Source organism: Carassius carassius, chromosome 11 (assembly GCF_963082965.1).
Source record: "Carassius carassius chromosome 11, fCarCar2.1, whole genome shotgun sequence".
Lineage (NCBI taxonomy): Eukaryota > Metazoa > Chordata > Actinopteri > Cypriniformes > Cyprinidae > Carassius > Carassius carassius.
This window is the reverse complement of record NC_081765.1, coordinates 31,282,541-31,296,568: the sequence shown is the minus strand read 5'-3', so window position 1 is coordinate 31,296,568 and position 14,028 is coordinate 31,282,541. Positions and strand designations below refer to the sequence as shown.

Below are 14,028 nucleotides of genomic sequence, written 5' to 3'. Positions count from 1 at the left end.
ACAATTCCTGCCGGCCCGAGACTCAAACTCACAACCTTTCGATTGTGAGTCCGATTCGCTAACCATTAGGCCACAACTTCCCAAAGTCATTTATTAGTAAAATAATACTTAAATGACACTCGCTTACCATCAAAAGATAAGAACACATTTTTGAACTAAAATGGCTAACTGGTAATAAAATAAATGAAAACTAAAACTTAAATAAGCGTATGAAACTGGAATATATATATAAATGACAAAAACATAACAAAAACATCTTGCTAAAATCACTAATTAATTTAAAAATATCAATAAACTATCAACGATACTTAAACAATGACAGGATTTTACATTAGTTTTAGAGGTGGAGCAAGTTTTTTTACATTTTGATTATTTGGATAAAATATTTTTATTTAGAGTTAAGCGTACATTGCTTTTAAAAGATTAGGTCAGTGCATCATGTGACACTGAAGACTGGAGAAATGATGCTGAAATAAGTTATTGAAATAGAAAACATTTATTTTAGATTGAAATAACATTTCACATTTTTTTACTGTTTGTGCTGAATTTTTGATCAAATAAATGCAGCCTTAGTGAGCAAAAGAGAGTATATTAATAAAAAAAAATGCTCACTTTTGATTTCAGTTGTTGATTTTTTCACTCTTTTATTGACTTCTAATTTCTCTGTTCTGCTTGACAGATCCTGCACTTCACGAGCGAAAAAGACTCATGTCATCAGAAATTATACAGCACATGGAGAGTGACTTTTATGACTTTGAGATGAACTGCGGTCTGCTGCTGCTTCAGACAGGTCGGTTCTGCCTGAGAAATAATGCCGCCCATTACCCATAATGACTGCCATGGGAAGGGCTGGTGACAGGCTTCACTCCTACACACTTCTTTCAGTTTTTAGTCTTTGGCCCGGGTTTCCTGATAACATTACAAAACACGGTAATGTTGTTAAGGGGGGATCTTAAGATCAAGTACATTATGTTGAGATGGACCCAGCACCTGTTTCCCAAAGCAGCGCGTGGATCGCCTGTTAAACAGAGCTGAAGTGTGCTGTTATGGAAGCTGTCGAGCCCAAAGAAGGCCAAAACATTTGCCAGTATCTTCAATAGTTTCTCTCCAACACGAAAATACTGGCAGATGGGAAATGCATGTTATCTGTTTTGTTAAACGTTAAAACATTTAGTTCTGCATAAATGCTTAAATGTATATGTAAGTTTGGTAAAACATGGTTTCAGAAATGTTTAAATGAATGAGAACCACAAGCTCACATGATGTCGATCATTTTATGAAATGGAAATGAACAAGAGCCTGAAATTTCCAACCAAATCAAACTGACATGCCTTCAGTAATGAATGAATATAAATCATTCTTGCAGACATACTGCAGGGTTATTATCATTAGCTATATTTAAAACTAGTAAAACATTTTGTTTATTGAAATAAAGCTGAAGTAAAATATATTTATTAGATGAAAAACATCTCTAATTTTCATTCAATTTCTTTTGAAGAACTAAAATGACTAACTGGAAATAAAATAAGGTCTAAAACTAAAACAGAAATAAAAGTAAATAAAATAGTAATATTTAAAAATGAATACAAATTATAAAAGCACATAACAAAAATAATAAAAATACAAGTAAATTTAAAATTAATTTACAACTAGAAGTATAAAAATAAAAGCTTATTCAAAATATTAATAAAACTATTATTATTTAAAAAGTATATTTACATATTATTTAAATAATTGTAAAATGATACTGGCTAACCATCGAGACATGCAAGAAAACATCTTTTAACAAATTTAATTAATTTATCTGAGTAAGTAAGATGAAACACTAAAATTACTACCTAGAAATAAAATAAATAAATAAAAATACTGAATAATAATAATAATACTGAAATAATACTAAAACTGAAATAAAGATAAATTTAATATTTAAATAATAATAATAAAATGACAAGCACATAAAGAAATACTAGACATTTAACTAAAATTAAAATGAAAGTAAAACTGAAACTATAAAATACAAAATATAAAAACAACAGTTAAAAACACACTCACATTATGTAAATAATTGTTAATAACAGTTTAGACAGTGAAAACAGCTCTGAGCATTGTGATGTGCTTCAAACTTGTATTTTTTTCGGAGAGAAGTACATTAAGACTGCATGAAGCCCGGGCGTCACACTGTGCCATGTCAGCCTTTTGCCTTTATCTTCTTCAGTTTGCATCCGTGGGATTCCAGAAATAAGTGTTTGTCGGAGTTGTCAGTAAGGAATTCAATTATGTGTTAACGTTTGAAAACACAAAGTCTGGCGTCGTGCAGAGAGGTCTTATCGAGGCCAGCTTTAATTAGAAATCTGGTGGGAAAGGGACATCCTCAAGAGAGGAGAAGGCTTCCTTTGGACCGAGGCCTTCATGCATCATTAAATGGCAGCCGGGATAAACGGAGCCTTTCAAATGGAAAGGAGATCTGAGCCAAATGGGAAAATACAGCACGCATGTATGTGTTTGTGCGTGTCTGACATGCCGTTCTGGTTTTATGCATTATTTAATCATCTCTTGCTGTATACTTTTCTTAATAAGTGTTTTTCTGTGCATCTGCAGACTTGAGTTCCTGAGGGGCTGTTCACATGTGATGCACTCTTGCATTCTGTATGCACTAATTTGTAATTGTGGGTTTGTGTAAATATGCACTAGATGGACGTCCGTGGTGAGCCTTTCCTTTAATGCAGTACATTTTTATCTCCACATCAAATACAGGTTAATTATGTTTTACAGATTAGATATTTAGCTGTGAACCTAAGGGCTGAATTTGAACACTAGGCTGGCCACAAAAAAAGGCCACTCTAAAATTTGCAGTTTTACTGTATTGGGGGGTCCGGGGGGTCCAAAAGCCAGTCAGTATCTAGTGTGACCACCATTTGGTGTGACCTCACGCAGTGCAACACATCTCCTCCAAGACTTGCGACATCTGTGGCATTGACGTGATAAAACTGCACATTTTAGAGTGGTCTTTTACTGTGGCCAGCCTAAGACACACCTGTGCAAAAATCATGCTGTCTAATCAGCATCTTGATATGCCACACCTGTGAGGTGGATGGAACAATATTTGAGAGAAATAGGCCTTTTGTGTACATAGAAAAAGTCTTAGATCTTTGAATTCAGCTCATGAAAAATGGGGGCAAAAACTAGAGCATTTATAATTTTTTTCAGTATATTTCAGCTAGTTACCAAGGGAAGATGTATCATTTTACTTTTGTTGTCCTAAAATAACTGAAATTATAATTATAATTATGTAAATTAATAAAATCAATATAGGAATAAAAAAAAAAACACTAGTGAAAAGTACAAAATTACTCAAACTTTCAAATTTAAATGAAAATAGAAGAATTTGTTGAGGCCTAGCTTGGATCCTGCCTGTAAAAATTGTTTTAGAAAATGTATAAGTTTTAGAATTTTAAGTACTTAAATTTAAACATTTATTTTTTAAATCTAATATTTATATATATATATTTCATTGCACACAAAAAAAGAAAAATAAATAAATAAATAAATTACAACACAAGCATATTAGTTTTTGTTATTTAATTCTACTGTGATCCATTTTTAATACAAAAAAGTCCAAAAGCCATTATTTACATCTAACCAGATTAATCTGGCAGATTAAAGTTTTATTGGCCTGTTTTATGCGACTCGTACTGCACTTATGCCATTTTGATGGTTTGTATAGAAATGCAGTTTTGTAAATTGAAAAAATGTCAGGTGTTAAAGTAGAAATGTCTTTATTGGCATATGAGCGCCCTGGTTTCAGATCCGTGCGAGACTATAAATCACAGCCCTTCCTCTCTGATGTGTAGAGGACAGTATAATTGCTCTCAATAGGGAGTAGAATGCAGAAAGCTAAACCTAGCGGCTAAAAGAAACGGATGCCACAGCTTTGATGAATAGGTGTCGTCACATTGTTCCTCTACTACGGATTTGGCCTCCGCAGAACCATAAATCACCATATATGTTGAATCTTCTGGTTGTTTTGTGTGATTATTTCACTGGTTTGTAATGTCTCCCCGAGGTTCAAGATATGACTTGTATTTCCCTTTCATGAATATACATAGCTTTGCTGGATGATTTGCAATGCATGCCAAATGGGAAGGGGGTGACTGCTTTTGGCAATGAAAGTCAAATTTGAATAAGTTCAGGCCTAGCTTGGGTCCTGCCTGTAAAAACTGGAGGAAGTCTTGTTTTTCAACATCTGTTCAGGAATTTAGCAGTGTCTCAGTGCATTAGCTCCAGCAGATCTCATTAGTTTTCAGGTACGGCTATGTCTTCCTGGATGGCTGCTTGTTCTGCTGAAATGTGCTTTGACCTATGTTTTTTTTAACATGGTAAAAATATGGGATGTTACTAGCAGATGCTGATCTTTTATTGTACTGCTGAGATATTTACCTGACAGCTTGAATTGCAACTTTTTATTCCAGTATTTTGCTTGTAGCATGTATATAACTCATGCAATGACACAAAGAGGAACTGAACTGTAATTCAACAGAGGAATTTCATTAGTTTTTTGACAAAACATAATTACTACTTACTAATAACTATAATTTTGACTAATTGTGCCTGTTTCTCAACTGATTAGACAAGTTTTTCTAATCAACGTAAAACAATGAAAACAATTAACAGACATCAAAACAGATTTTAATTTTGTCATACAGTTTTACAAAAAGTCCACTGTATTGTCTTCACATAACTATAAAAATGAATATTGACATGAAAATGTGAACCTTCTGACTCAAAAGGAGGAAGTGGCTGGCAAGTTGTGATATGTGAAGGGAGCGCAGACCACCTGGTCAGTTGATGTACGCAATGGTCGCTGTGTTGTTCGTTTGGAGTAGCACGTGCTTGTCTCGTGCGTGCCCTTTGAGAAGGCTGGGTAGCACTAGACAGGCATCCAGAAACCGTGCAAGTGGGCCCAACAGAACCACTGCAATAACTGCAGTGGGGCAGCAAGGTGGAACGCAGGGACCAAAATTGGGCATCTTGTAAGTGGACCGAAGAGCGGTCTGAGTGTGTGGTGCAACCCTAGCAGAGTGTGCGTGAGTAGGGCCTTTGTTGACACTCTCAAACTGCCCGCTGCTGTCTGCTGGCGAAGGAGGAGGATGAGTGAGGTCCAGTGTTGGGCTGTCCACGACTCTCCGTGCCCTCCTGAGACCCAGAGATAGAGAAAACCGCTCACACTCTCAGATTTTCCAGATTCTCCTCCTGGCCCTCCTCTAGGGGCTGTGGCGAATGCGGCTGAAAGGGAACTATAATTTTTGTACACATTTTTTTAATGTAATTTGTAATCAGTAACAGGCTACAATTTGTAAATAATATACAAAGCACTGTCCACAAATAATGCTTTTTATGTTGTTGTTTTGACTAAAGAAGTGAGGTTCATAATATAGTATTTAAGAGATTTTTAAGCAATTTTTAAAAGGCTGTCAAATTTTAAAGGGTCCGTCATATTTGACTGGGAAAAGCAAATTAGGTAAAGGATTTTCAGTACGCTTAAGGGTTAATTTTCTAAATGTAGTGAAATATACTATTTAGACCTCGTCTAGCTTTTAAGGTCTTATAAAAGACTTTTAAAGAGTGCATGTCATTAATAGTAGGAAGCAGCAAAATGGAGGCATTTTTTATTGACACGATATATTCCAGTATGCTTTTAATTATGCAAAACTATTCATGAAAAATATTAGAGTCAGAGAGATGTGAAGCTGGCTTAAATCAATGCAGGAGAAATTAAAAATGCAATTATGATTGAGAGCCAGTCTGCTGTTTATTCCTGCCAATGGTGGTATTTTTAAGAGCTTTTGGACAAAGTGAGGATGGTCGGGCACTGTTGAACTGAACTGAACTGAACTGCAGCACATTGCATTCAAAACCGGAAAATACAACATATAAGCCTGTTGCATTTAAATTTAATATGTTATGTTGTAATTTGGGTTTAAAAATGACAAAACAACACTGCAGATGGAATTGATGGTTTGCCGATGTCATTAAAAACATTTTCATCTCACCATTTCCTCACTTTTTTTGGTAATAATCACACTGCTGGTGCTTTTGTAAACAGACAGTGAGTCATTTGCATAGCGGATGCTGCAGAGAATCATTTTACTATCATTTACTGAACATTTGGATGACCGTGTGTTTGGCAGATGTGTCGATACTTGTGCACGTGAGTGACAGGCTCTAGGTACTGTGTGGGATTCTGAGAGACTCTTTCTGTCATCCCAATGTTCTGTTGGCATGGAGTTCGCCTGTCAAACACACAAATGAGTGCACCTGTTGAATCAATTAGCATTACATGTAGCATTTTTTTATGTCTTTATTTTTCCATCGATGCTTATCATTGTTACATTTGGTTGTAGTGCTTAAGAGGATTTAGTAACAAAAGCTCTTTAGACCCATGGCTTTGTTACAAAACCTAGTCAGCTGCCTACATTGGAAGCCTTGAAAGTGTAATTTAAGTTATTTTTGGGGTTATCAAGAGAAAATGCCTCATAACACGTAGTATACACGTTAATCGACTCCAGAGGGTTAAGGCATTATTGGATACACAAAGGGTGCTTTTATCATAAAATCCCTTGTTTTTGGATAAATTCACATGTACTGTATCCTTCATAGAGAAGGCAGTCCCTTAATGCATTGTGAAGGATAATTCATACAGTATGCTATGCTTTTTATGTTTATTAGAGCCAGGGTTATTATAATTAACTAAAACTAAAAAGTACTTTACTATTATTTCTCTGCATGAGTTAACATGAACTAACACAAAAAATACTTCTAAAGCATATATAAATATCAGTAAATGTTAATTTAGAAATTCATAATAATACATTAATAAAATCAAAAGTTGTATATGTTTATTATTATTTAATGGACCTAAGCTTGATGGGCCCCATTATTAATTAGTGATGATCTATTTAAACTAATGTTTAAAAAGATTAATATATATTGTAATCAATGCATTGCTTGTTGTTATTTAATGCATTAGCTAAAATTAAGTTATGAGATCGTACTGTAAAGTGTAATCCTAAACCATAAAAAAGCATTTACTTGACATAAACACAATAACTGAAATTAAAATAAAGTGTAAATTAATATAAATATAAGTTGAAGTACTAAAACAAGTAAAATTAAACTAAAACCTTAATAAACACTAGTTAGACATAAATACAAGAACATATAAAATCACAAAACTTGAACTAAAATTAAAATAAATTACAACAGAAAATCTAAAATAATATGCTATTAAATATACTTAATATACTTTTGGTCATTATCAATAACTAAAACTAAAGCCATAAATAAATTAAATAAACATTTCATTTTTAAAAAATGTTTTTAAAATCTAAAATGAATATATATATATATATATATATATATATATATATATATATACAGTACAGACCAAAAGTTTGGACACACCTTCTCATTCAAAGAGTTTTCTTTATTTTCATGACTATGAAAATTGTAGATTCACACTGAAGGCATCAAAACTATGAATTAACACATGTGGAATTATATATGGAATTATATACATAACAAAAAAGTGTGAAACAACTGAAAATATGTCATATTCTAGGTTCTTCAAAGTAGCCACCTTTTGCTTTGATTACTGCTTTGCACACTCTTGGCTTTCTCTTGATGAGCTTCAAGAGGTAGTCACCTGAAATGGTCTTCCAACAGTCTTGAAGGAGTTCCCCGAGAGATGCTTAGCACTTGTTGGCCCTTTTGCCTTCTGTCTGCGGTCCAGCTCACCCCTAAACCATCTCGATTGGGTTCAGGTCCGGTGACTGTGGAGGCCAGGTCATCTGGTGCAGCACCCCATCACTCTCCTTCTTGGTCAAATAGCCCTTGATGCCGTCAGTGTGACTCTACAATTTTCATAGTCATGAAAGTAAAGAAAACTCTTTGAATGAGAAGGTGTGTCCAAACCTTTGGTCTGTACTGTATATATATATATATATATATATATATATATATATATATATATATATATATATATATATATATATATATATATATATATATATATACAGTACATACACACACACACCCGGCCACTTTATTAGGTACACCTGTTCAATTGCTTGGTAACAAAGCTAATTGGCTAATCAGCCAATTGCATGGCAGCAACTCAATGCATTTAGGCATCTAGATGTGGAGAGGACGACTTGTTGAATTTCAAACCAAGCATCAGAATGGGGAGGAAATGAGATTTAAGTGACTTTGAAGGTAGAATTGTTTCTGGTGATTTACTAGAATTTTAATGCACAACCATCTCTAGGGTTTACAGGGAATGGTCTGAAAAAGAGAAAATATCCAGTGAGTTGCAGTTGTGTGGATGAACATGCCTTGTTGATGTCAGAGGGTCAGAGGAGAATGGGCAGACTTGTTATTGATGATAGAAAGGCAACCGTAACTCAAATAACCACTCGTTGCAACCAAGGTATGTAGAATACCATCTCTGAACACACAACACATCGAACCCTGAAGCAGATGGACTACAGCAGCAGAAGACCACACCAGGTGCCGCTCCTGTCTGCTAATAACAGGAAAAAGGAAGATTGGAAAACGTTGCCTGGTCTGATGAGTCTTGATTTCTGCTGTAACATTCAAATGGTAGGGTCAGAATTTGGCTTAAAGAACATGAAAGCATGGATCCATCCTGCCTTGTCTCAATGGTTCAAGCTGCTGGTGGTGATGTAATGGTGTGGGGGATATATTCTTGGCACACTTTGGGCCTCTTAGCACCAGTTGAGCATCATTTAAACACCACAGCCTACCTGAGTATTGTTGCTGACCATGTCCATCTCTTTATGACTACGGTATACCCATCTTCTGATGCCTACTTCCAGCAGGATAATGCACCATGTCACAAAGCTCAAATCATCTTACTGGTTTGTTGAACATGACAATGAGTTCACTTTACTCAAATGGCCTCCACAGTCACCAGATCTCAATTCAATAGAGCAGCTCTGGGATGTGGTGGAACGGGAGATTCGCATCATGGATGTGCAGCCGACAAATCTGCAGCAACTGCAAGATGCTATCATGTCAATATTGACCAAAATCTCTGAGGAATGTTTCCAACACCTTGTTGAATCTATGCCACAAAGAATTAAGGCAGTTCTGAAAGCAAAAGGGGGTCCAACCTGGTACTAGCGAGGTTTACAATAAAGTGGCCAGTGAGTGTGTGTGTGTGTGTGTGTATATATATATATATATATATATATTATTTCATCTAATTGCCAACACAGCATTTGGATTCTAATTTGTATATAGTCTCAGTATTGAAGTTACTAAAACTAAATTGTAATAATGACATGCAAGAAAAAATAAATATCTTTTAAAGTTACTTTTTACTATTGCGTTCCCTTGATTTACTATTGCGTTCCCTCGATTTACTATTGCGTTCCCTCGATTTACTATTGCGTTCCCTCAATTTACTATTGCGTTCCCTCGATTTACTATTGCGTTCCCTCAATTTACTATTGCGTTCCTTCGATTTACTATTGCGTTCCCTCGATTTACTATTTCTTTCCCTTGCTTTACTATTGCTTTCCCTTGATTTACTATTGCGTTCCCTTGATTTACTATTGCTTTCCCTTGATTTACTATTGCGTAAATCGAGGGAACGCAATAGTAATCGTGTGCACGTTTTAGTACATTGAGGGCACGAATTAGTAAATCGTGCACACGATTTAGCCTAATATAAAATAAAGTTAGTAGAGTTATTAAAGTTACATTTAAGCAGCCTTTAAATAATGTTCTAATTACAATAAGAAAATTAAACATTTTAACATTCTTGGGAAGTTCAAAATCAATGTTTAAATAATGTTATATTTTAGGTTAAAAATGTTAGAATGTTTTAGGTAATATGGTATTAGTGTTTAAATAATGCAATTTAAATTAAAAGGTAATAATCATGAAAAAATCATGGACATTTTAACATTTTTCTAATTGAAAAATGTTTCTGAATGTTTTTATAACCTAAATTTGTCACCTGGGTATGCAACATTTCTAGAGACAAAAATATCAGACTGCACAACAAAACACTAAAAACAGTCAGAACACCTAGCGACCACATAGTAACACTCTGGCAACCACCCACTGTAGTGTTTGTATATGCAAGAACTACTCACATCTCCTTTATAAAATGTACAAATTTATTTAAAAAACATTATTACATTGTATACTGTAGTTAATACTGTATACATTGCGAGAGTTGCCATGAAACTTTGATTGATAAATTTTAATGCATAATCTTATTTAAATGTACTTAAGCTAATGATTTGTTAAGTATTATTATATTGTTTGTTAATTACTTCTTAAAGAAAGGCAGATCTTTAAGAAGATTATTTCCTTGTGCAGCCAAACTGCAGGGAAATCATCCCGTAAATCATAAATTAATCCAAATAATTGTTTGTGTATACCTATGTATATATATATATATATAATATATATATGAATGTGTACATATATTTGCACATATGCATAAAAACTATGGTCAGTTTTCATGATGACTTCAAATAACCATTCAAAAACAACAACAACAAAAAACTGAAAAGCCCCCAGCACTCTCTTTGTGGCTTTATACTGATATGAATGCTGCCATTAAACTCCACAGTAGTTTGGCAGAGCTGGTGACCATCTGCTGTGCAGAAATGAAAGAAGCATTGCCAGACCAGGTGAAAGTAAATGTCAATCTATAAAATGACTTTAAAATCACTCTGAAATCTCTCCCTTCCTCAAAGGTATAACATGAAAACCATTTTATATGAAGAACAGGTGAGCGGATGACAATACTTTAGTGAGTATCCATACATGCATACACTAACACACACAGGCACACACACGTACACAATCTACATGGGAAGTGTAGTGTTAAAACTTGTGTATCCTGTGTTCATATCCACATTCTTGTGCAGCAAACTCCAACATATTAACCTGAATGAAAGTTTCGGGTTTGTTTCAAGATAGCATCATTCTCCAGGCAGCCTACAAGATGAGCTGCTGACACCAAACACACACACACACACACACACACACACTGATGTGAACTGCTTGAGATAATGTTACAATCACTGCGTGTTTATCAGAAAAACAGGGAGAAAATTCTGTCCGTAAAAGCAGATAAAAGTCCTCAAAAGGCCAAATGCCTCTGTTAAAACAAGAAATGGCCACAGATCTCCACTCTATTCAGATAAGCAGCTTGTGGAGTCATTTTATTACTTGGTTTTAGCCCAAGACACATTCAAAGCACACTCTTGCATGCCTTTTATGCTATTGATTTGCTGTGAGGGTTTTAAAGCTCCATTGATTGACTTAATAAGAAATTGTGGCAGGTTTAAAATGGCTGTAAATAAATCCAGTACATACAGGCTCCAAGATTAATGTCAAGATTGATTCACAATTCACCCAATTTACTTTTTTTTATACACATTCCTCTTCTTTTTGCGCAATTCATCAGTCAATGTCATTGTAAAAGGAAAAGAGTTTTGCAGAAGTAATTTGCTCTGCATGTGCAAAGACCTCTCATTTTTTTATGGTTTTTGAAAACCTTCATTTAAATAAGAAGGTTTTTAACAAAAACCAACACTACATTTTGCCTCACTAAATGTGTTGTTTAATGCAGAATGCATCAAATTATAGAAAGAAAGAAATTAAAAGTTTATCATCAAACATTTATCTAGTGTTTTTTTTTTGTCCCCTAGCAAATTTCCACATGGAATGTGTCTAACATAAGTAACTGACAAATATACTAATAAGTGTGTGTTGTAATTTATTTTTAAATTTTTTTATATATGCCTATATAGTTATTAAGTCTTATTTTAAGTTTATTTGGTCTTAGTTATTTTAGTTATATACATACAGTATGTATATATAATATATATATTATATATTATATATATATATATATATATATATATATATATATATATATATATATATATATAAATGCTGCAATGTAATGAACACAGTTGCAAAAAAGATTGTCTTATAAACATCTGATGAGAAATAAAATCCCGATCCATCTTCATGTTTTTTTTTTTATTATTATTTGTGACAGGTGCAGATTCACCAGAGACTGGCTCATCCCGAGCAACAACTGTGCTGTTTTCAACAACTACAAAATCCTATTCTTAGGGACACAATACTGTAAAAAAAGCATTTTTATGGCCAGTCATTTTTCTCAATTCACCTACCTCTGGCAGAAATAAACAGCAGATTGGCTTTTAATCATAATAGCATTTTCAATCTCTCTTGCATTGATTTAAGCCGGCTTCATATCTCTGTGACTAACACCTTCTCTAATAATTTTCATCAATTGTTTTGCATAATGATTAGTCTATTGCAAATATAATATCAAGTGCCAATATGCTGTGCTACTCTTGTAAATGAGGCTGTTTTCTGCTAATTTCTTTCTTTAGGACTTAATAGAAACACATTGTTTTTTGTTGCAACAGAATGAAAACGTGAGGTACACACACCGCTTTTGTTTCATAAGCTGATGGATTTGTATATGAATTGATTTATTCAGGGACCCCCTCTAAAGCTGAATCAACTGAGAAAATTAAACATGCACGCTCTGTTCCAAAACCTAGTGAGCTACCTTGCAGTTTACAGTCTACATAGGCAGCATTCAGCGCATTATGGATAATCATAAGTGAAAGATTTGGAACTCTCTGCATCTGTGCATCATACAAATAGTGCATCTCACACAAGGTGAAAAACAGATTAAATTTACAGTTGATTACAATAGAATTTGGACTTGGTACTGTATGTTATACTCTAATTAATGTTATTTTAGTATTGCTGAGATACTGTTACAGTTTTTGTTAATATTTTGATTTTCATTTTAGCTTTAATTTTAGTAGTTTTTTTGTCCCTTTTGTTTTTATTACAATTTAGTTTTAGTAACTTCAATACTGAGACTATATACAAATTAGAATCCAAATGCTGTGTTGGCAATTAGATGAAATAATATATATATATATATATATATATATATATATATATATATATATATATATATACACACACACACACCATAGTTGACCAAGTTCACCACTGACCATAGTTTTTATGCATATGTGCAAATATATGTACACATTCATATATATATATATATATATATATATATATATATATATATATATATACATAGGTATACACAAACAATTATTTGGATTAATTTATGATTTACGGGATGATTTCCCTGCAGTTTGGCTGCACAAGGAAATAATCTTCTTAAAGATCTGCCTTTCTTTAAGAAGTAATTAACAAACAATATAATAATACTTAACAAATCATTAGCTTAAGTACATTTAAATAAGATTATGCATTAAAATTTATCAATCAAAGTTTCATGGCAACTCTCGCAATGTATACAGTATTAACTACAGTATACAATGTAATAATGTTTTTTAAATAAATTTGTACATTTTATAAAGGAGATGTGAGTAGTTCTTGCATATACAAACACTACAGTGGGTGGTTGCCAGAGTGTTACTATGTGGTCGCTAGGTGTTCTGACTGTTTTTAGTGTTTTGTTGTGCAGTCTGATATTTTTGTCTCTAGAAATGTTGCATACCCAGGTGACAAATTTAGGTTATAAAAACATTCGGAAACATTTTTCAATTAGAAAAATGTTAAAATGTCCATGATTTTTTCATGATTATTACCTTTTAATTTAAATTGCATTATTTAAACACTAATACCATATTACCTAAAACATTCTATCATTTTTAACCTAAAATATAACATTATTTAAACATTGATTTTGAATTTCCCAAGAATGTTAAAATGTTTAATTTTCTTATTGTAATTAGAAAATTATTTAAAGGCTGCTTAAATGTAACTTTAATAACTCTACTAACTTTATTTTATATTAGGCTAAATCGTGTGCACGATTTACTAATTCGTGCCCTCAATGTACTAAAACGTGCACACGATTACTATTGCGTTCCCTCGATTTACGCAATAGTA

At 33.4% G+C, this 14,028-nt stretch overlaps 1 protein-coding gene across 5 annotated transcripts in view; it reads left to right on the top strand.

Moving 5' to 3' along the window:
* Positions 1-14,028, top strand: part of b3galt1b (UDP-Gal:betaGlcNAc beta 1,3-galactosyltransferase, polypeptide 1b) — a 169,459-nt gene that overhangs the window by 137,282 nt on the left and 18,149 nt on the right. For 4 of the 5 annotated variants that reach the window (XM_059562527.1, XM_059562530.1, XM_059562528.1 and 1 more), the window contains exon 4: positions 680-790. The exons of the other annotated variant lie outside the window; for it this stretch is intronic. The gene's annotated coding sequence lies outside the window, so the exon portion shown is untranslated. The remainder of the gene's footprint in view (positions 1-679; positions 791-14,028) is intronic. 5 annotated transcript variants of the gene reach the window in all.